At 38.4% G+C, this 21,961-nt stretch overlaps 1 long non-coding RNA gene across 1 annotated transcript; it reads right to left on the bottom strand.

The window, feature by feature from the left end:
* Positions 1-2,059: 2,059 nt before the first annotated feature.
* On the bottom strand, positions 2,060-20,603 carry LOC132131909 (uncharacterized). Its single transcript, XR_009428969.1, has 4 exons — positions 20,407-20,603; positions 3,084-3,257; positions 2,286-2,500; positions 2,060-2,110 (listed from the first exon to the last, which is right to left on the bottom strand). It is a non-coding gene; the product is annotated as an uncharacterized LOC132131909 (long non-coding RNA).
* Positions 20,604-21,961: the final 1,358 nt, after the last annotated feature.

Raw genomic sequence — 21,961 nt, 5'->3', positions numbered from 1 at the left:
TATAATAACATAACAGTTAATGATCTTCATACTTACAGAAATACAAAACTATAAGCACCTAACTGCTTCCAGTAATGCCTGAAACATTCAGTTTTTCCCAAAAAGTGAACAGGATTTACAGGAAAACTATACATAAAAAAATAAAGAAATATTGATTGATTTACATTAGCTAAGGTGCATTGTTTACTTACAGTACATGGTAAACAGGGTTTAATGGTCCATCGCTGACACAATGAAACTCTGCTGGTACACCGACGAGGAGAACATGTCTGGCGGTTATCTGATGTAGTGACTCAGAATCCCCTGGGTACGAGCAGATCAACAGTGATGAGGAACTCTGTGTGTAGTGACCGTAGCCAAAGCAGAAATGCATACAAACCCTCAGCGGAGATACGAGGTCATTGCAATCTCACAGCTGGAGCAGATGGACTGGTGACCTTTTGCACCAATGAAAGGATGAGATTTTTAAACAAACAGCATTTGGTTTATGTAAAACAGCCCGTCACTGCATCAAAGGGTGTTTCCAAGCATTTAATACAGCCGAAGTAACTGATTTATCATACGCATTTATTAAGTTCTAATGAAATACAGACCATTTTTTTTTTAAAATTGGCTTTTTTGCTCAACTATCTCTTAAATAGTCAGTTAATGTATGTTTATATGGTGGTATGAATCAGAGATCTGCTGTCAAACCCACATGTAACATGATTTGTATCTTACGGACATGACTGTGGCGTTGGGAGGGTTTCGGTTCATCTAGCACTGAAAGTGCAACTGATCTGATACACATAGATGTCCTGTGAGGCGTGAGGCCTGCACACACCCAAACACACAGATGGAGAGGAGGGGGAAACCACTGTGACCTTTTCATGCACTGCCAGGCTAATTTCTTCCTCACTGTAAATCTTTTGTTTTAATTATGCAAATGAGGTCAAAATATGCCAAATGTCATGTTGAACCACTCATGTTGATCCTAAACGCCCCTTACCACACAATCTTCCTGGAGCTGGTGATTAACAACTACAGTTGCATCAAAATTTAGAACAGTTCAAGTTCAATTAAATGACCAGCAATGTGACATATGTCAATGGGAGCAAAGACATTAAGTAGCCTCTGGCTGCGTTTACACTTAGCATTAACATGTAACCTGTATCCGGATGTTGTCCACATACACTTTCAAAAGACTAGCTTAAATGCACTTCTGATGAATCAGTGGGTCCCAAGGAGCATGGTTGAAGACCTAGGGTAGGGGTGGCCAACATCGGTCCTCCAGAGTTTTGCTCCAGCCTTGATAAAAACTCACCTGCCTGTAGCTTTCTAGTAACCCTTAGACCTTGATTAGCTTGTTCAGGTGTGTTTGATTAGGGTTGGGAGCTAAACTCAGCAGGAAAGTGAATCTCAAAGTCCAGATTTAAGGACACCTGGCCTAAACAAACCAAACTAAGGGAGAAAATGAGCAAAGCTCTGAAGCGAACATTTCAAACGAGCCAAGTGTGAAAACGCATTAAGACACACAAGTTCACTTAAGTAAATGCTTGTTTGCAGGTGATTTTTGAGATGGAAACACTCAAGTTTGCTTACTTCTGTCCTCAAAGCATTCCAAACCATTCTAGATGTACTACATTCCATACTGCAACTAGGAAAATAACCAATAGAATGTCATCTTAGTTGCCACCGTCTTGAGAATGATGTCAAATGGTGCTTCTCAATGCAGATCAGTCTGCTCCAAGCTTTACAATTGAAATGTCCAACTTTTAGCACTGTTCCCAAAAAGAAGAAAAGAAGTGGTAGAATTCAACTCACGGTGTCCAATTCTGATAATGGAGGGCAACTGTACAGCAGAGTATAGATTAAACACACCTGAACCAAGGTAATCAAGTATTCAGGATTACTACAAACCTCCAGCCCCGAATGTTGGAACAAGCTGGAGCTGAACTCTGCAGGACGCTGGCCTCCAGGACCAGGATTGGACAACCCAGTCCTAGCTGAAGTGCAAGAGAAGTTTCAGAAAAACTGGATGGAATGCAATGCAATAAAACAAACTGTTAGGGTCTCAAAGTGTTTTGACCATTTTTAGTACTCTTAAAACAACTGAACAAGATACAATGTACTGGTCAAAGTTGTCCTGAAAATGTCCACATAAAATGTTAATGGCACATTCAGAATTTGTGATCTTGCTTGTCAGCTTGTTCTAAAATGTCACTCTTTGCTGAAATGTTACACAAGGACTACTTCAGAAAATTAATACTTCAGATCCAAATACTACAACTCTAACTATCCCGGACTGTTCCACTAGAGAGAACAGTAGTCCTTTTTTTACAGCTAAGTTGTTCTCGTCAATTCTGCAAGGTTTGTGTGACACAGGCCATGGACCAGATCCATCCGGTCCACTGCCATCATCACAGAATTCCATCTTGTGACATCACAGGGTCACTTGTTTCCCCTTCCTCCATGAAAAGAGCCATCACAAAGACAGCTCCATATAATCATATGGGGTGACCTACAAACATCCAATGACAAAAGACAAATTCAAGAGAAGAAAGCAACGTCATCATTGTTGTCTTTCTTCAAAGCCTGTTGTGTCAGCTTTTTAACCTATAAGACCATCTGTCAAAAAAAAAATAGGACTTCCTGTCAACTTAAGAATAGGAAGAGGAAATGGAATGCTTTCCTGTCTCTGCAGTGGACTGTATCTCTGTCACTTGAACACATACTCACAACATATACACAAAACATATTGTAAACATACATTGATAGCACTTTTAGGAAGCACCTAGCTAAAAGCAAACCACTGCTAACTTATGCATATGCACACCCCAACAGTGAGACAATAGTTCAGCTGTTTTCACAAAACAGTAGCTATATAATAGTTGCTTTAATACTTTTTCCCATTATGTAGCGGTACAGCATAACAAAACGCCAAACTGCTAGCCTATTTAAAATGTCCTCTTTTGCTCATTTAGATGAATTTTATTCATATTACAGTACTAAATTAATGTTATTTAGTATTTTAATGTCACTAACTGACAACTAGCTTGACTGCACTAAATTAGGAGCAACTGTTAGCTTTTAGAAATAGTTACCTTGTATCTGCAGTTTCACAGTTGCTTTCCCCATCCCTGGTATCTGTTTTCATGGGCCACACTTCCTCAGTGGAAACTCTGATATGAGTTTGGAGCTGTGCTTTGATAAGCCTGAGACCTGCAGGGCTTGGTTATCTCACAGTGAACCATGTGCGTCAAACCATCAGGAAAATGCTGTGACATGAAAGCAGAGTATATGTAAGGATTTGTTTTGCAATACTTTCTGAGGTAATACTTCACAACCAATACAGCATAAATTAGCCACACAATGCATTTTTTTTAATGGTAAAAGCTGTAACAGCTAGCAACTATAATTAGCGTCTTACCAAACACCATACAATTTGTCGATATGGCTTGTGTTCTATAGTTCACCAAATAACATTTCACGTTTTCCGAAGCCATTGTAAGGAACACTCTGAAGTTTAGGTTGTTACTTAACATCCGTCTACGTCTACGTGCAGTACACATGCGTCTACGTGCAGTACACATGCAAACCGCTAGTCAGCAGTGTCCACGGGCATATCGTTGGTGTAACCTGCAGTACCTCGACAAAAGCCGAAAAAGAAGCAGCTCGTCGGAGAATCATTATAGCTGTGACGGTGGCAAATAAATATCAAATCATTATTTAAAACTTCAAAAGGAGACAATAACGGAACAGGAGAAGATGGCAGTCTTTCAGTCTAGGACTTGTCTCACGGCAGATCATCACTGTTTGTCACAGACAACTACTGATGTACTATAATAAATGATAAGACACTTGTTATTTGCTTTATTTTATTTTATATAAGAAGGTGTAACATTAAAATATATTAAAGTGCACATAAACACACACAAAACTCAAGTACATCCGGAGGGAGGGGTTCTTGCGGACCAATCACAGCGCTTGCCGTCAGTGTAGAATCGATACGCTGTTAGATTTTTGGAGAGGTGCACATCAGGCTACTGTGTAGGCTACGGCGGAGGTCCGACGCAGAAAAATAAATCTGCCTTTAAACTCAAAGACGCAACAGGACTGTCCTAAAGGCAACCACAAGGCCTTGATCTGAACAATGGAATTTGAGCCAAGCTTCCAAAAAGCTTCATTTTTCACTTAAGTTCTTAAGTACAGGAGTTACAAAGGTTTAAGCACTTAAGGCAAACAACAGTAGGAGACTCCTGACACAAAGATATCAGCTTTACTCAGGGAGGGGGTCAAATGTGTGCTTGCTGTCAAAATGCCAATGCTAAACTAGCATGGCAACCCGTGAAGGTTTGATAGATGTCAGTTGGTTTCAAGAACTGAGTGTCACATAGAGAATTTGGCTCGACACCAAAAGCCTTTGGGCCAGCTATAACAGTCTTGAGCGAGAGTGAAACTAGTTATTTTTTCCTGTGATAACACATTATAAACATGACGCTGGTGTTGCATTTTACAGAAGACTATGACTGCAAAAAAAGAGCAGGGAGAACACAAGGAACATCTACTACTATAAACGTCAATAAAATACAATCTCAGGCAGACAGAACCTGCTGTGCAATGTACTTTCATGGTCATTTTTTATGAGTAAACCACTGCCTCGTCCTTGAATAAATTGCTACATCCTGGAAATGGCCTGTAAGTAGCAAAGAGCTGGTGGAAAAGAGTGTACATTTAGACCTCAGTCATTATGCAAGAATGCTGCCCTCCATTTGCTCTTTAAATCTTTCAGTGTTATGTCCAGTTTAGCAACACCAGCAAAATTAGGACAACATAACGCAAGTGTTAACCACAGATAAACCACAGCCCTGCCCTGTAATCAGTGCTACAAGAACAAACTGCAATATCCTTCCCCATTAGACTTGCACTAGCCTCACCCATATTCCATGGGTCAACAACATGATGGCCATTTTTGTTTTTTTGTCAACTTTATGCAAATTATGCATATAATTAAGGGAAAAAATGTGGTGCAACTCAATATTAAGGGCTCATTATATTTGTGTATATATATATATAGATCTTGCCATATCTGTGAGAGACTGACAGACAGCGACATATCAAAAATATGTCATAAATTTTACCAGATCAGACACATAAACCTGCATCACCCATCGCCACGTGACCACATGCCAAATTCTGCTGTTACTCTACTGTTAATTTGAACCATTAGACAAGATGCAATGAGCTAGATAAAAATAGCCACACTTCTTATCCAAAAACTTGGACACACAGCTTGGAACCAAAGGACTGTGGTCAAATATCAGTGTTTGTTTGTTAAGTTTGTTGAATGCAGAATGTAGGCTTGTTTATCAGATATCTGATTCTGAACAGTGCAGCTTGTGTCTGTGAGGAATGTGATCCCTGATGTACACAGTGAAGCTCCAGTAATAGAAGGGAATTCCATGCATTTGGAACTATGAGCTTGGACGTCCATCCATAATTTGGCAGTACCATCACCTTCAAAAGACTTTAGCACTCTTATTACAGCCCACAGTTGTAAACTCGATCCTATCTGTCATTAACACATACCTAAATACCCACTGTAACACGCACAATCATCATCAGAGTGAAGAAAATGAGCTTGTGAACTGCCATTCCTAGCTCAGATTCCCATCAACCAATAGGAATTTTAACCTAGGACAGCTTAGTTGTCCTCCTAAGTCCTTCGATATACCTAAGTAGAGTGACTCAAAAGTGAAATCCATGTTGCCACCAAAACCATCCACAACAATGAGGTCAACCCTGCCTTACTCTTAAACTCCTAGCTATGAACTAGCTCTAGTTACTGTAATTAAAGAGGACTAACTAATTAACTAACTAAGGAGGCCTCCTAGTGGCAAGATAAAAAATCTCTGTGAATAATGCCCCTGGTGTTTGTAATAGTAAGTGACTAATGTAATGAATCTGGACCATCAAGAGTCAACTCCAAGGATTTGAATCAGAACTCTATGGAACCGACTCTCCCAATGTTCCAGAATTAAAGTTATTTAATGAATTTTGGCATCAATTTCCCCTCAATGGAAAAGTCACCATAATGCCAGTGACATACTGAGGTCTTTATCACCAATACATAAGAAAAAATAAATGGTAATATAATTACAATTTCATGGCAACAAACATATTTTCCATTTTAAAAAGGCTCAAAATAAAGTTGTGTTATACTTTCTCAGTTCACTCACTATTGGCAAGCGTGGCAAAAAGTAAGTTTGGACCTTGTTTGTGAATATAGAGCCGTGATTCAATCGCTTGACAACATGAACTATGGGTAGGGTGTGTCAGCTCAGGCAGATGAGTAGTTATATTTAGATTATTATTATTATTATATATATATATTTTACGCAATCTGTGTGATAGGGCACATTTCCTTTGTGGGCAGGATGCCACACCACCCTCAGAGTCACGTTCAGAGAGTCACACACACACAATCATCCGTAACAGCATACTGATCAAATTTTATGATGTTTTTTTTTTTTTTTTTTTACGAAAAATTCATTACAGGACCATTTTCTATTTTCTTTGCATACACACCATGGAAAAAACAGCAATAAATGCTGTTTTGCAGCATGTGCTATAAAAACAACACACTTACAACTGCATTGATTCACAGACATCCATAAACCCACACTATATATACACACGTGTATAACTTCAGGGTAGACCCGCACCTGAAGATGTGCTCTCTAGTACATTCTTGGGAAAGCGGAGCTGTTTTGGCCGGAGGGAGGGATGTACAGCTGCCAGCAAGAATATATCTTCATTAGCACACATGCATTTAGGTTTGTGTACTCAACCGTGAGAGAAGACAAAAAAGCTGAAACAATAACTTAAGTGCAAGAGTTCCAAATGATTCAATGACAAATTGAGCCAAGATTTGGATTAGCTTGGTGATGCACACCTTCAATTATGTTGTCAAAAAGAAGCTAGGCTTTAAGCAGGATGTCTTCAGAAAAGAGTTTGAATAAACACTGTACATATTAATCTGACCCCAAACCACACTGGGCTGTAAACCAACCTCACCCATGAGAGTTCAAGACCAGTTCCCCTAAACTGACTGTAATTTAAAATCTCAGGATTTGCTGAGCGTGTGATTTAAACCTTACAGAGAAGCACAGTGCTAGGAATCTGACATGTTAAATTAAACAAACACTTACAATCTATCAATGAAGAAAAGAATGGTTGGATGTCTTTATTTTCATGGCAGTGGGATTCACAAAAGTGGAATGTTTTAATCTCGGTCAAACTGACCCCCTGGGGATTTTATGAATACTGAGGGTTGCTTTTAAACCACAACTAAGGCCCGTGGTCCACTGGAAGCAATGTAAAACAATTGTACGGAGCTACATTGAGTCTCGACATGTTTATGTTTGTCTCTATTAAAGAAAAAGATCACAATGTGACTTCAGAATGTGGAAAAGGCCCTGTGTTTGACAGGGTCAGGGCGACCATAATATAACCAGCTCAAATAAATGTTCTTCACATTCTACTTGTGATGAAACACTTAAAAGATATTTAGTTTTTTTAAGTTTTTGAAATAAGTTTCTCATGCTTACCAAGGCTGCATTTATTTGATCAAAAATACACACACACAAAAAACATAGCCATCAAATGTTAGACAGTGTTCTAGGTTAATAGCCTACATGAAGATGTTTTAGGTCTGATAATTAACACTAGGGCTGCAACTAACAATTATTTTGATAATCGATAAATCTGTCGATTATTTTTACGATTAATCTTTATGTACTTATATTTTAGTTTTGCCCATTTTTTCCAATTAAATTATTAACAAAGGGTCTTTATCATTCAACGTAGACTTTTAGAGATTTTAACCATTTTGCATTGTCATATCCTCATCAAAAATATACCTGGAGTTTTGTTTTATTGTGTTATTAATCCTTTGTCAAACTCTTCTGCAATCACAACACTGACCCATACTCTAGCAAATTTCACAAGGAGATTTCGAATAATGTTTTCACCATGGCAGTCCTTAGGGCTCCTAAAGTAATTTAACATCCCGAACAAAGCTTATTAAGGAATCTTTCAGAAAATATTTTCACAAAGAATAAGAATAAAACAGAATTTTTGCAGTACAGAAATTTGCAGTACATTGCATTTTATTATTTTTTTCCTGTAAACACACAACTTATACCAGGGAAACAGCTTTATAGCTTATGCTGTGAAATTGTAAACAATCTTTCGAATAAAGTGCCAGTGGCATGAAACCTGAATGGAAATCACATTTTAAAGTAAAATCCATCAGAAGGTGGTCCAGAAAAAAAAAAAATTTGACAGACACAAAAAACCTGCTGTGTGAAAATAAACTGTGAATACTTAGAAAAAAAGTGAATTTCAAATATATTTAAACATTTACCTCTCTCTCATTCAGTCATAATTAGGCTGCAAGACTGAATAATGAACTGGTAAACGACAAACCGATCACAGAATATGTTTGTAAATCTTAAAATGTTAACTGTTAAAAAGCAATGTTATTATTAGCTTTTACGACTAAACATTTGCAAACAACATTGTAATGGAGAATCTGCACAAATAAAAGTCTTAAACAGTTAAACAGTTCAGTAGTGCAGAGTTTACAGGTTACTCTTCTTTTTTGAAGGCTCAAAGTAAAGTTCTCCCACACTTTGGATGACTTCGTTCGATTAGTTTTATCTTTTCTCAAGCTTACTCCACTGCCGTCTGTCTCCACCATCACGCTGAATGCTGCAGAGACGCAGTTCGGGAAGCACGTGACATAAAACGAGGCCAGCTATTGGCTATTCGCTACTTCTCCTGCTGTACTGGCTGAATAAAACCTGCGGTGGCTCATTACTGCCACACTTTGGTCATCACAGATTTAACATATGCACAAAATGAGCCGCTTACGTCAAATAAAAGTTGTTTAGCAACTAATCGATGACTTAATTAGTTGACAACTATTTTAATAATCGATTTTAATCGATTAAATCGATTAGTTGTTTCAGCTCTAATTAACTCCTCTGTTTTTTTTCCAGAATTTAGCAGTAATAATTGCTCGTCGTCCTGTTTTTTTTTATAATCGACTATGCATTCTGTAAATTTTTCAAATTAGTATGTTTTGCCGGGCCGCGAAGAAAAATAGAGCTGAGTGTCTTCAGCTAAAACTGTGTTTCCTGATGATATCTCCCAAGGGTAACATGTAAAGTGTGATAAGTAACGACCCTAGTACTGAGCCTTGAGGTACTCCATACTGCACTTGTGATCAATATGATACTTCTTCATTCACTGATAGGAGCAGTTTTTGTTGTTTACCATTTAGCCTACACGTGAATCCCCGTGTTAACAAACTTTAAACTTTAAGACTTCAAAACACTCAAGTTTATAACTGATCAACCTCTAAAAACCAATTTATAGTTGTCTTTGTAAAGAAATATGTAACTTTGGAGCTGCTGCTGTGACGCTGTACAAATTCTTCCAGTGTGAATACTCTCACGCATCTGCAGCTGCAATGATGCTGTAGTTACGCTCATGCCCTGCTCATGCACCGCTCACGCTTGCAGTGTGAAACTGGCATAAGAAAGCTTGGAGGCACGGTATACAGCCTGATGTCAAATGAAATAAATAAATGACACAAAGTTTAAATAAAGTAAAAAAACAGCAAACAATGTGGAACCAATTAAATAAGAAACAAATGTTTATAAGAACTTCCAAAATCACCTTTTGAAAATCACAGGCTTTTCAAATTCTCACTCTTCTTGTCAGTCAGCTTGACTCACTCTGAATAAATTAAATCTGATCTGTGATGCGACTATCGTTCGTCACGCTGCATTGTGCAACCGCATTCAGTTTTTAATTGCAGTGTCTGTTCTTTTATTGAACAAAATAGTTTTTATTACTATAAAAAATCTAAATGACAGTGGGGGTCGGTGCCGCGATGGGCAAGTAACATGCCCTGTGTTGCGGCTTAACACCAGTTTCACCATCAGCAAGCCTACTAGATGTTTGGGGTCAAGTTGTGTTTTTTTAATGAGAGGCTTAATAACCTTCAGTTTGAAGGTTTTGGGGACGTATCATAATGATAATGAAGAATCAATAATAGTCAGAAGAGGATCTATGACTTCTGGAAGCACCTCTTTTAGGAATGGGGTGCTAACATAAATGTTGTTGGTTTAGATTATTTAAAAAGTTTATACAATTCTTCCTCTCCTAAGGTAGAGAATGAGTGGAACTGTTCTTCAGGGGGTCTATAGTGCACTGTCTGATGTGATACTATAGCTGACGGCTACATGGTTACAATTTTATCTCTAATAGTATCAATCTTGAAATTAAGTAGTTCATAAAGTTAATGCTGCGCTGTTGGGAAATGTTAACGGCTGTTTGTGCTTTATTTTTTGTAAATTTAGACACTGTTTTGAATAAATAACGGGATATATTTGTTTTCTTCTAAAAGAGACAAAAAGTAATCGGATCTAGCAGTTTTCAATGCTTTTCTGTAGGATAGGGTACTCTCCAACCATGCAACACAAAATACTGTACCTCTAGTTTTGTTTTCCTCCAGTTGCACTCCATTTTCTGGGCTGCTCTCTTTAGGGTGCGAGTGTGCTCATTATATTGTGGTGTCAAACTGTTTTCCATAATCTTCCACAAGCGTAAAGAAGCAACCGTATGTAAAATGCTAGAAAATAGAGAGTCCAAAGTTTGTTACTGTGACGAGTGGGGCGGGGCCGAGAGACGTGGGAACGGAGCGAGGCCGGTGGAGTGATTGGAGATGAGCGACACCTGCTCGACCCACCGGTCTCGAGTCCCACGGAGGAGATGGAAGGATATAAAACTGGAGCGACGACAGTGAAGGACGAGAGAGGACCAGGCCTGGATTTTAGTTGTGTTTGGTTTTTATTTGTGCGCGTCAGTCGTCCGTGAGGGGCTGACGCGCTGTTTTCTGTTTATTTTGAGCATTAAAGTTTCATTTTGATTGTCCGCCGGTTCCCGCCTCCTTCTTCCCATAGTTATGGAGTTTTTATTGTTACAGTTGCATATACATTGCATTGGATATGCTGAGGAATTTGGATAAATCAGGAAGATTACTTACAAAGCAGTGTTTTACTTGTAACAAAGAGTAGAATTTACAGCTATATGAAGTTTACACAAGACTAGATAATGAGCTGTGATATTATTGCTTGGCTGCATAATTTCAACACAATCAACATCAATTCCATGTGACAGTTTTAAATCTAGAGTATGATTTCGACAATGAGTAGGACCTGACACGTGTTGTGTAACCCCAAGAGAGTTCAGAATGTCTAGAAGTGCTAATCCCAATGCATTTTAACAGTGGCAGATAAAACAAATATTATAACAATCAATTTGACAAGGTAAAAATGACACCACGATTTTAAAAACGTATCATGAAAAAATATATATATTTCAATTTTCACACACACGCACACACACAACATAACACATATATATATATATATATATACATACACACACAATAATTAATTACAATATAATAACACTATGTAATATAATTACATCATGTTTTAGTTCACAGGGTCCTGATGTAATATTTTAGTCCACATTTTGAAGCAGAAAGCAAGCCAGACGTGACATCTGGAAGTGATTGTGCTGCTTTCAGCAGATGTGAAATGACAGTGATTGGTTTCATTAAACTCCTGACCTGGAACATTTTTACTAATGTGTTCCCAACACAGACACACACCCCCACGGGTCAAGCCTCACCCTAAACACCAGCGAACAACATTATTACCCACACAAACCACATTTGAGCTGTTTGCACTGGCAACTGACAAACCACAGCTACATCCCTCCTATTACCACCAGCAAAGTCCAACAGTTACAAAACATTGAAAACTGGCCACGGAAAAAGTATTGTTTGGAAGTGCATACAATTTAAATTTTAATCACCATTGCATTTATTTTATTTAGTCCGATTTGAATCTCTTGCATAAGATGTCTGGCCTCTCAGACCCACCAAGCACAAAACTGGCTGGGACATCAAACGTTTTTGTCTCAAACTCATTTGAGTCAGCTCTTGGCATTTCGCTCTGTTTTTGTCTCTCTCTCATGGTCAGGGTACGACCTCGTAACCATGGTGAAGGGCTGCTAATATCAATGCAAATGGATTCTCTGCTCGCAGGAATGCAGCTGGACCAGAGGGACCCCGAGTTACACTTCAGAGAAGGAATCTTCATTCCCTCAAAAAAACTAAAACCTGACAAGAAAGAACAGTTTATATGACATCTATAATTGAAATTTAGGTGAAATTTCAGAGAATAACCATGGCAAAATGTAGCACAATCTTCTTGTTAATCTAAAGAGCTTTTCTTAATCACTGCTACACTAGTAGGCTAGGCTGTTAGCTTGCTAACTTATGCTTGCTAAAATGGGAAATGCTAAGTTCATAGAATCACACAGTGTATTCTTGCTGGTTTTGCACTATTTTCAACAAAATGTACATTCGTCTCTAAAATTGTCATGAGGTGTAACCAGATAAAAGAAAACTTTGCTGAATAAAATTATTAATTTATTTCTTTCAAACATAATTGAGTTTTTATTTTTCTGTGTTGTGTTTCTATCCATGTTAGTTTTGGTTAATTTTATATCAAGTTAAAAAGTATTTTTTACAAATATCTTGAATTATTCATTCATAAATATTGCATTTTGGGGGGTTGGACCACATGACATTTTTCAACCTGAACTAATCTTGTCTAGTCAAAAAATGGAGACTTGATGGAGTCATGAGGTCTTCGGGAGTTTTTTCTTTCCGCATGTTTCTACACATTGGTTGCACCACATGACTTTGATTACAGCCAAATCTAATTTCTCCAAAATCATGCTTAGCACAGCTGTAAATTAAACATTAAATACATTCTGATTGGTTGCAGAGTTGTTGCTTCCCTCTTTGCCCTCAGCAAGGACAGAAACATAACTTGACTGAGGAAACTTGTAACATATTTCTCGGAACAAAAGCACGTTGACTGTGTAAGAGGACATGGAAAAAAGATTTATTAGGCAAGACATAAGCCCATTCAAAGTTTGTGAAAGGTCCCCTCAGTGTCACATCCCAAGCGGTCTCATGGGGTCTGTCCTCCTCTCACTTCCTGCAGTGGGACAGAGTTGTGTTACAGGCTGTGAGAACCATCTCTATGGGGCATGTTTCCACCCACACATGTTTAAAGAGATTATTCTGACCCTTATCCCACAGACACAGCATTCCCGACAATGATGCTATCTCATGCCACACCAGCACATCCAATTATACTACACAACTTATTCTTGCACATTTATCTTGCTCATCTATAATCAAATAATCCCACAGAACAATCTGCGGATATGTCTAAAACCACATTATGCTGCTGTGCGCCTGTTTTGTGGATTTATAAATCTTGCGTTTGACTGGTAGACGACAGGAATCTTGTATGTCATTGCAGATGTTCTTTTCCAATGGACTTCAGGTTTTAAATCTCTCGTTTAAGGGGTCGTCCAATGATAATAAGAAAAGTTTATCTTTTAAAAAGCCTTTCTTGGGTCGAAGACATCAAGAGACATTTCTTAAGGACAGTTCCATATGTCGACAAAAAAAAAGTTTGTAGTTAAAGAGACATTTGCAATAGCGTTTGTAGTGTTTTAAGTCTACAACATTCAAAAACTTCACAAAAATGGCATTGTTTTTTGTAAGAACAAATAAAAATGAAATGTTCTTATAGTTTGGCGCCACTTTCGCAAACTCTTTCGCCATACCAATTGTACATTTTTCATTTTAACAATCAATTTACAGTGGCAATTTAATTATGATACGCTTTAGCCATTTTTACACAAAAACAATCCTGTGTTTTTAAATTCTTTTTTTTTCAAAGCAGAGTAGCTGAAGTGAATTTACTTTCAGATAGATATATTTAGTTTTGATTTTTTTTCTCCTAACTCTAAATTTAGGCTAAATCTCGCAATTCAGACCCCCCCCCCCCCCCCCCCCCCCCCAGAATTGTGAGGAAAAATAGTCTGACTTGAGGGATAAAAAGGCATAATTACCTTTCTATTTTTTCTTGGTGGAAATGGACTTAATCATTGAGATACAACAACTAGTCAGTTAAAAAATGTGTAGTTAGTAAAATCCCTAATTTAGACCAGTTTATTGGCAGCATAAAACACATTTACATACAAAAGTGCTTAGCTACGTGTGCAACCTTTCAGTCCCTGAGCCGCATGCAAAGAGTGAAAAAGAAAAAAGGATAAAAACAAACCTGATATTGGACTCATATGGAGCGGCAAGACCAAAGAAAGCAAGAGTAAGTTGCACAATAAAAACACCACCACCAGCACTCACACACGCTCCACACATCCTCAAAACAAAATGAAAAGTTTCCATGGCAGAACGGAGTCAGCATGTGGAGCTCATATGTTTCTGATAAGCGTTAATGGGGAACTGTGAGGCAATGATGAAGTCATGCTTGTCCGCTGGACAGGTTCAAATAAAAGACTGGTGCTTTCCAAATGGTTTCATACTTACTTGAGTGCTGACACACACTGTTAGGACAAGCACACACACACACACACAGAAATACTATATAGACTATAGTTTGCAGAGCTTCTAGGACAAGAAGATAAACTTTCAATTTGTTTATATTTACACATGGCTGCATAGCAGATATCTGAAATGCATTTCAATACATATCTCACTTCAGAAAGCATTCTCAGCCAGATGGAGCAACGCCAAAGCAAGAAAAACAGAAAGAAATTCACTCTTCCCTGATCATCCGCAATATTCATGCGCTCTCTATGAAAAATGTGTGAGAAAAGCGGAACAAAACAGCATATTCTGGTTTGGTATGTTTTGACGCTGGGATGCTAGTTTATGCTGGTCCTTTGCTGGTTTATGGTTTATGCTGGTCCTTTTGCTGCTTTATGCTGGTCCTTTGCTGGTTAATCCTGGTCCTTTCCTGTTTATGCTGGTCCTTTGCTGGTTAATGCTGGTCCTTTGCTGGTTTATGCTGGTCCTTTGCTGGTTTATGCTGGTCCTTTGCTGGTTTATGCTGGTCCTTTTGCTGGTTTATGCTGGTCCTTTTGCTGGTTTATCCTGGTCCTTTTGCTGGTTTATCCTGGTCCTTTTGCTGGTTTATCCTGGTCCTTTCCTGTTTATCCTGGTCCTTTGCTGGTTAATGCTGGTCCTTTGCTGGTTTATGCTGGTCCTTTTGCTGGTTTATGCTGGTCCTTTTGCTGGTTTATGCTGGTCCTTTTGCTGGTTTATGCTGGTCCTTTTGCTGGTTTATGCTGGTCCTTTTGCTGGTTTATGCTGGTCCTTTGCTGGTTTATCCTGGTCCTTTTGTTGGTTTATGCTGGTCTTTTGCTGGATAATGCTGGTCCTTTGCTTTTTTACGCTTGTCCTTTTGCTGGTCCTTTTCTTGGTTTATGCTGGTCCTTTTGCTGGTTTATGCTGGTCCTTTTGCTGGTTTATGCTGGTCCTTTTCTTGGTTTATGCTGGTCCTTTTCTTGGTTTATGCTGGTCCTTTTGCTGGTTTATGCTGGTCCTTTTGCTGATTAATGCTGGTCCTTTGCTGGTTTATCCTGGTCCTTTTGTTGGTTTATGCTGGTCCTTTTGTTGGTTTATGCTGGTCCTTTTGTTGATTTATGCTGGTCCTTTTGCTGGTTAATGCTGGTCCTTTGGTTTTTATATGCTGGTCCTTTTGCTGGTTTGTGTTGGTCCTTTTGCTGGTTTGTGTTGGTCATTTTGCTGGTCTTTTGCTGGTTAATGCTGGTCCTTTGCTTTTTTTATGTTTGTCCTTTTGCTGGTTTATGCTGGTCCTTTTCTTGGTTTATGCTGGTCCTTTTGTTGGTTTATGCTGGTCCTTTTGTTGGTTTATGCTGGTCCTTTTGCTGGTTTATGCTGGTCCTTTTGCTGGTTTATGCTTCTCCTTTTGCTGGTTTATGCTTCTCCTTTTGCTGGTTCATGCTTGTCCTTTAGCTGGTTTATGCAGGTTCTTATGCTGGTTTATGTTGGTTCTTTTGCTGGTTTATGCTGGTCCTTTTGTTGGTTTATGCTGGTCCTTTGATGGTTTATGCTGGTCCTTTGATGGTTTATGCTGGTCCTTTTGTTGGTTTATGCTGGTCCTTCTGTTGGTTTATGCTGGTCCTTTGCTGGTTTTTGCTGGGGTCCTTTTGTTGGTTTATGTTGGTCCTTCTGCTGGTTTATGCTGGTTCGTTTGCTGGTTTATAGTGGTCATTTGCTGGTTTATGCTGGTCATTTGCTGGTTTGTGTTGTTCATTTTGCTGGTTAATGCAGGTCCTTTTGTTGGTTTATGCTGGTCCTTTTGCTGGTTTATGCTGGGGTCTTTTTCTTGGTTTATGCTGGTCCTTCTGCTGGTTTATGCTGGTTCGTTTGCTGGTTTATGGTGGTCATTTGCTGGTTTATGTTGTTCCTTTTGCTGGTTAATGCTGGTCCTTTTGCTGGTTTATGCTGGTCCTTTTGCTGGTTTATGGTGGTCCTTTTTCTGGTTTATGCTGGTCTTTTGGTGGTTTATGCTGGTCCTTTTGCTGGTTTATGCTGGGATCCTTTTGTTGGTTTATGCTGGGATCCTTTTGTTGGTTTATGCTGGTCCTTTTGTTGGTTTATGCTGGTCCTTTTGCTGGTTTATGCTGGGATCCTTTTGCTGGTTTATGCTGGGATCCTTTTGTTGGTTTATGCTGGGATCCTTTTGTTGGTTTATGCTGGTCCTTTTGTTGGTTTATGCTGGTCCTTTTGGTGGTTTATGCTGGTCCTTTTGCTGGTTTATGCTGGGATCCTTTTGTTGGTTTATGCTGGGATCCTTTTGTTGGTTTATGCTGGTCCTTTTGTTGGTTTATGCTGGTCCTTTTGCTGGTTTATGCTGGGATCCTTTTGTTGGTTTATGCTGGGATCCTTTTGTTGGTTTATGCTGGTCTTTTTGCTGGTTTATGCTGGTCCTTTGCTGTTTTATGCTGGTCTATTTGCTGGTTCATGCTGGGATCCTTTTGCTGGGATCGTTTGGTTGGTTTATGCTGGTCCTTTGCTGTTTTATGCTGGTCCTTTGCGGTTTTATGCTGGTCCTTTTGCTGGTTTATGCTGGTCCTTTTGCTGGTTTATGCTGGTCCTTTTGCTGGTTTATGCTGGTCCTTTTGCTGGTTTATGCTTGTCCTTTTGCTGGTTTATGCTGGTCATTTGCTGGTTTATGCTGGTCATTTGCTGGTTTATGTTGTTCCTTTTACTGGTGTATGCTTAAGCCAGCATCCTAGCGTCAAAACATACCTAATATGTGACATTGATTTAAAATGGTCAATTTTAGCAGAAAACTGCGTATTTACACAACACATTGACTGCGCAATCCATGTATAATTTACGTAAACATGGCTTTCATGAACTATGTTCACAAAACAGTATCGAAATCCCTATTTGGATTCGAACCCAGAACTGTGTGTGTTACGTAGTCAGTCACATGACTACTAGCTGACCAGAAAACATTTTAGTTGTGGGCAGCCTATAAATGATAAATAATATAGCCCTAAAATAAAAACACAGACATCCTGGATTTGGGCATCATTAAAACTACCAACTACCCCCTGTAAATGGTGAAAATCCCCCTGAAAAACAATTACCGTCTGAAGAGGGCTTAAGTCACTGGTGAGACTAGCAGTTGGAATAAGACTCGATTAGACAGTGTATCATTCAAAGCCCAACAGATTTCTCCCTGGCTAAACTGTTTCAGTTACATTCGAATTGAACTGATCTGGGAATCATTACATGTGTCACATGAGTACATATTTCAACAGAGTTTTGTTGCATAAAATCATTTCATAATGTAATATAAAGCACAGACTTTTTGATTACATCCTTACTACATGCTATAATTCTTGGCATGATAATCCCAAAACATGCCTATAATTGCCAAAAATGATGAGTAGGTAGGTGGCTCACTAGGTTTAAAGACCTAGTGAAAAATAAATAAATACAATGAACATTTTGAACATTGAACATTTTCATGAGTAGTCTGAATATGAACAGAGAGCAAGTTCAGGCTTAAATTATATTAAAAGCTCATAAGAGGCTCTATTGCACATACACGCCTTGCCCTGCAGACAGAATAATCTTTGATTGTACATCTCAAGTACAAGCTTGACTTAATTATGATAATTTATGAATCAGGATCTCTAATTAGAGGTTGCAAGAATCATCAAAATGCAAGGACAGCTTGCAATACATGCATATTTGACTTTTGACTATGGATCAATGGGGCCAGTTTATGTGAGGGACTTTTGAGCCAGTTGACAAAACAGTCTATGAACTATTATCTTAAAGTTATTAATTATTTATGCGTGTAAAGAAACCTTCACATTTAATTATACACACAAAAACTATATATACACGGTATGTTTAAAATGCATTAATTTATACATTAAAAAAGTTAAATAAATATTTAAAAAATATTTAAATTTAATTTAATAATTTAAATTTAATATGTAATTTAACCTCTACATAATATATTTACATTTATTTATATGTATATATATTTACATAATGTGTTTTTTTATTTACTTTTTTCAAACATTTAATTATCTATACTTTATATATATATATATATATGTATGTGCATATTTAATGTATAATATGTAAACATAATGTTTAAAATACATTAAATCATATAATGTACTTAAAAATAAATAATATATATATATATATATATATATATATATATATATATATATACATATATATATATATATATATATATATATATATATATATATATATATATATATGTGTGTGTGTGTGTGTAATTAATTTATGTCAGGTTCTTAATATAGTTCTTTCATGCATTAAAATACATTAAATCATATATTTAATTTATTTTTAAAATAATAAAAAATTATCAAATTCATTCATAGTTATTTATAAATACCGATTACACACACACACGTACGGGTGCGATTTGCCGGGGAGGGGGGGGGGGGGGGGTTGTGCGTGGGATTTCCCCCTTTCTGGTCAATGTATCCCTGCCTCTGCTTAATTATTTTTATCCCCGGTGTGGAAAAATTTATCCCCCCCTCAAAGTGATCGGTGCTACTACACTATTGGCGAGACGGATCACAAAACCTATCACGGATCCGTGGTTTGATTAAAGTCAATTTTATTTTAAAATGCGCTACTTTGGCTGGCTCTCTGTAGTCACCACTCTGCAGACTTGCTCAATGTCCCGCCCACGGCGCTATCTGATTGGTTACACCTCACGAGTAATAGCCTATCAACAGTGTTGATGACTTGGTGACTTTGTTGCTAGATTTAGCGCCTTTTTTCCAAAAAAGCGACTAGCGACAAATCTAGCGACTTTTTGGACAATCATTATTTAGTCTCTGAGACTCTCTGGTGCTGCCGCACGAGCGCAAGGTCTCTCTTTCCCAGCGCGAGCCTCTCTCTCTGCATCTGCTGTGTTCAGCGAGCGCAGAGGGGAACAGCACTTTCAGTAAAAAAAAAAATATATATATATTCTGTTGCTTCTAACTCTTTTCTACAAATAAGTATAGCCGACATCAGTCACAGCACAACCACTGACTTTATCGTATGTGTATTGGATTTGATTAGTGCAGATTAATGTCTGAGAGCTGGTTATGTAGTCTTAATGGACCCGTTTCAGTCATTGTAATATTCATTCCGTTGTCTGACAACAGAAACATTAAAATATAGTAATAAAAACAGTTTTATTGAGAATTAAATTAAATGGCTGAATTAAATCGCAGTATGTGAGCATAGGGAGGCAATACAATACGACGCACTTACGTCATAAATATGCTAATTCGCGCATGACGTCATATACGTCATGTTCTCGTGATTTATTTTTATGAATTAAAATGTTTCAAAACACCCCCCCTCCCCTGTTTTTTTCACAAATCGCACCCTGTGTATATATATATATATATATATATATATATATATATATACACACACACACATACAAATACTTTTTAATGTAATGTATAATCATCTTATTTTCAAAATATATTAAATTATATATTGTATTATTATAATTTATTTATTTTACTTAAAAATTCATTTATTTACAATATACTAACAATTTATGCATCGGTGTCTGTCTTACCTGAATAACACTAGCATCCCATGCATATTCACTTAACCGTGACAGTAGCTCTGTAACAACCGTAGCAGCTTGAGCGCAGCGCAGGGCGGGACGCACTAGAACTTCAAAGGCACCAGCAGCGCCTCCATCACTTCAAACGAGCGTCATAAACGCATCGCTGTGCTGCTTCTGCTGAAGGCATGCGGTTCCATTAAAACCAGCCACAGACAACCCTGTGCAATCTAACCGAGGCCTGAGTAACACACCCGAGCAAAGCGCATTAAAAGTCGCTCACCTGCGAGGCGACTCTGGTACTTTCATTCAGTCCACGCGCAGGTTCAGCCCGGAGAGCACGAGCGTTTTGAACCGTAGTTCACTGTAGTTGCGGTGAAGAGCGCGTGAGGCCAGCAGCGCTGCGCAGATGACATCATAAGAGTGATTGACGTCACCCACCAAGCTCAATGGCGTCAGCTGATCCGCGTGTAATCCCGATCTGCGGCAGCACGGGGACGCGCACGATATGGCAGGAAATCATCGCTGCACTACAATAGGAATCGGCACAAAATCTTCTAACATTTTTATTTCATTTATATCTATATTATTTATAATAAATAATGTATTTATTGACATTGTATTGAATAATCTAAATGTCCGTTTTGCTCCATGTAGCAATTATAATATTTAATTAATATTCATGTTGACCATTAACTTCAGAAACGTTTTCATTAGACAAATTCAGAGACAAATTAATTCCTCAGAGGAAATGAGGAGGCATTATGAGCCGATGCTTCTCTCTAGTGGTCGTGAATGGTATTACATCACAATAGCGTGCTTGACTATAACATGCAATGAATGCTGTGAGTGTGAACTCTTTGGGCCATTACTTCATGAGTGTGAACCTAAAAAGAGAATTTTGGTTCGCTAACTGTAATATCCTTAGATGCACCACAAATGTGGAGATAATTTACTTAATCTTTATTAACAGGTGCAGATCGGACAAGGCATCTCACAGCAGATGACCTACTAACCCCGGAACAACACAGGAGAAATGGTAACACAAGTAACCCCATGCAACATCCTGTGTCAACTTCAAACTCCACTTCCATGCCATTCGCCTTTAACGTTTGGGTGATAGGAGCCACTTTAGATAGGTTTTGTGATACACTGTAAATTGTATTGATGTCACTTGCATCCTCTACATCACTCACTTCATCCTCTTTGACTAAATGTGACCTCCTACCTTTCTCTTCACTCTTTGTCCTTTGAACGGTGCTTTCTGTGAACTAGCCCCAGCTTGCTTAGATCTGCATGCTCGTTTTATGTGTCCACGCTTCCCACATTTACGACAGAGTTCATTCACAAACCTGCATTCCTCGGGCGCATGATTTCCTTTGCACCTGTTACACACAAAGTCTTTTTTCGGGCCTTCTTGTCCGCCGAATACGCTCTCTGCACTGTCATCATTCACTCCACACACAAGTCTGTCACGCAATATTTGCGTAAGCATGGCCCCATACTCACAATGTTGTGCCAATTTTTTCAATTCAGCCACATAGTCATCAACAGTCTCTCCATTCTTCCGTGTGTGCGAGTTAAACTTTAATCTTTGCACGATTTCACTCGGCTTTGGATTGTAATGGGCTTTGAGCATGTTTATCAACCCCCCATATGTTTTCCCTCTAGGAGTCATGGGACATCGCAAACTTCTCAAAAAACTATAAGTGGCTGCACCTACCCCACTTAATATCACTATTTTATTTTTGTCAGCGTCGGTAATCTCGTTTAGTTGAAAGAAAAATTCCAGCATCTCACTGTATTCCTCCCACAATTGTGTCTCACCGTCAAAAGGG

Source organism: Carassius carassius, chromosome 48 (genome assembly GCF_963082965.1).
Source record: "Carassius carassius chromosome 48, fCarCar2.1, whole genome shotgun sequence".
In the NCBI taxonomy this organism is placed as follows: domain Eukaryota; kingdom Metazoa; phylum Chordata; class Actinopteri; order Cypriniformes; family Cyprinidae; genus Carassius; species Carassius carassius.
Note: the sequence above shows the minus strand (reverse complement) of the source record. Positions and strands in the feature narration are given on the sequence as shown.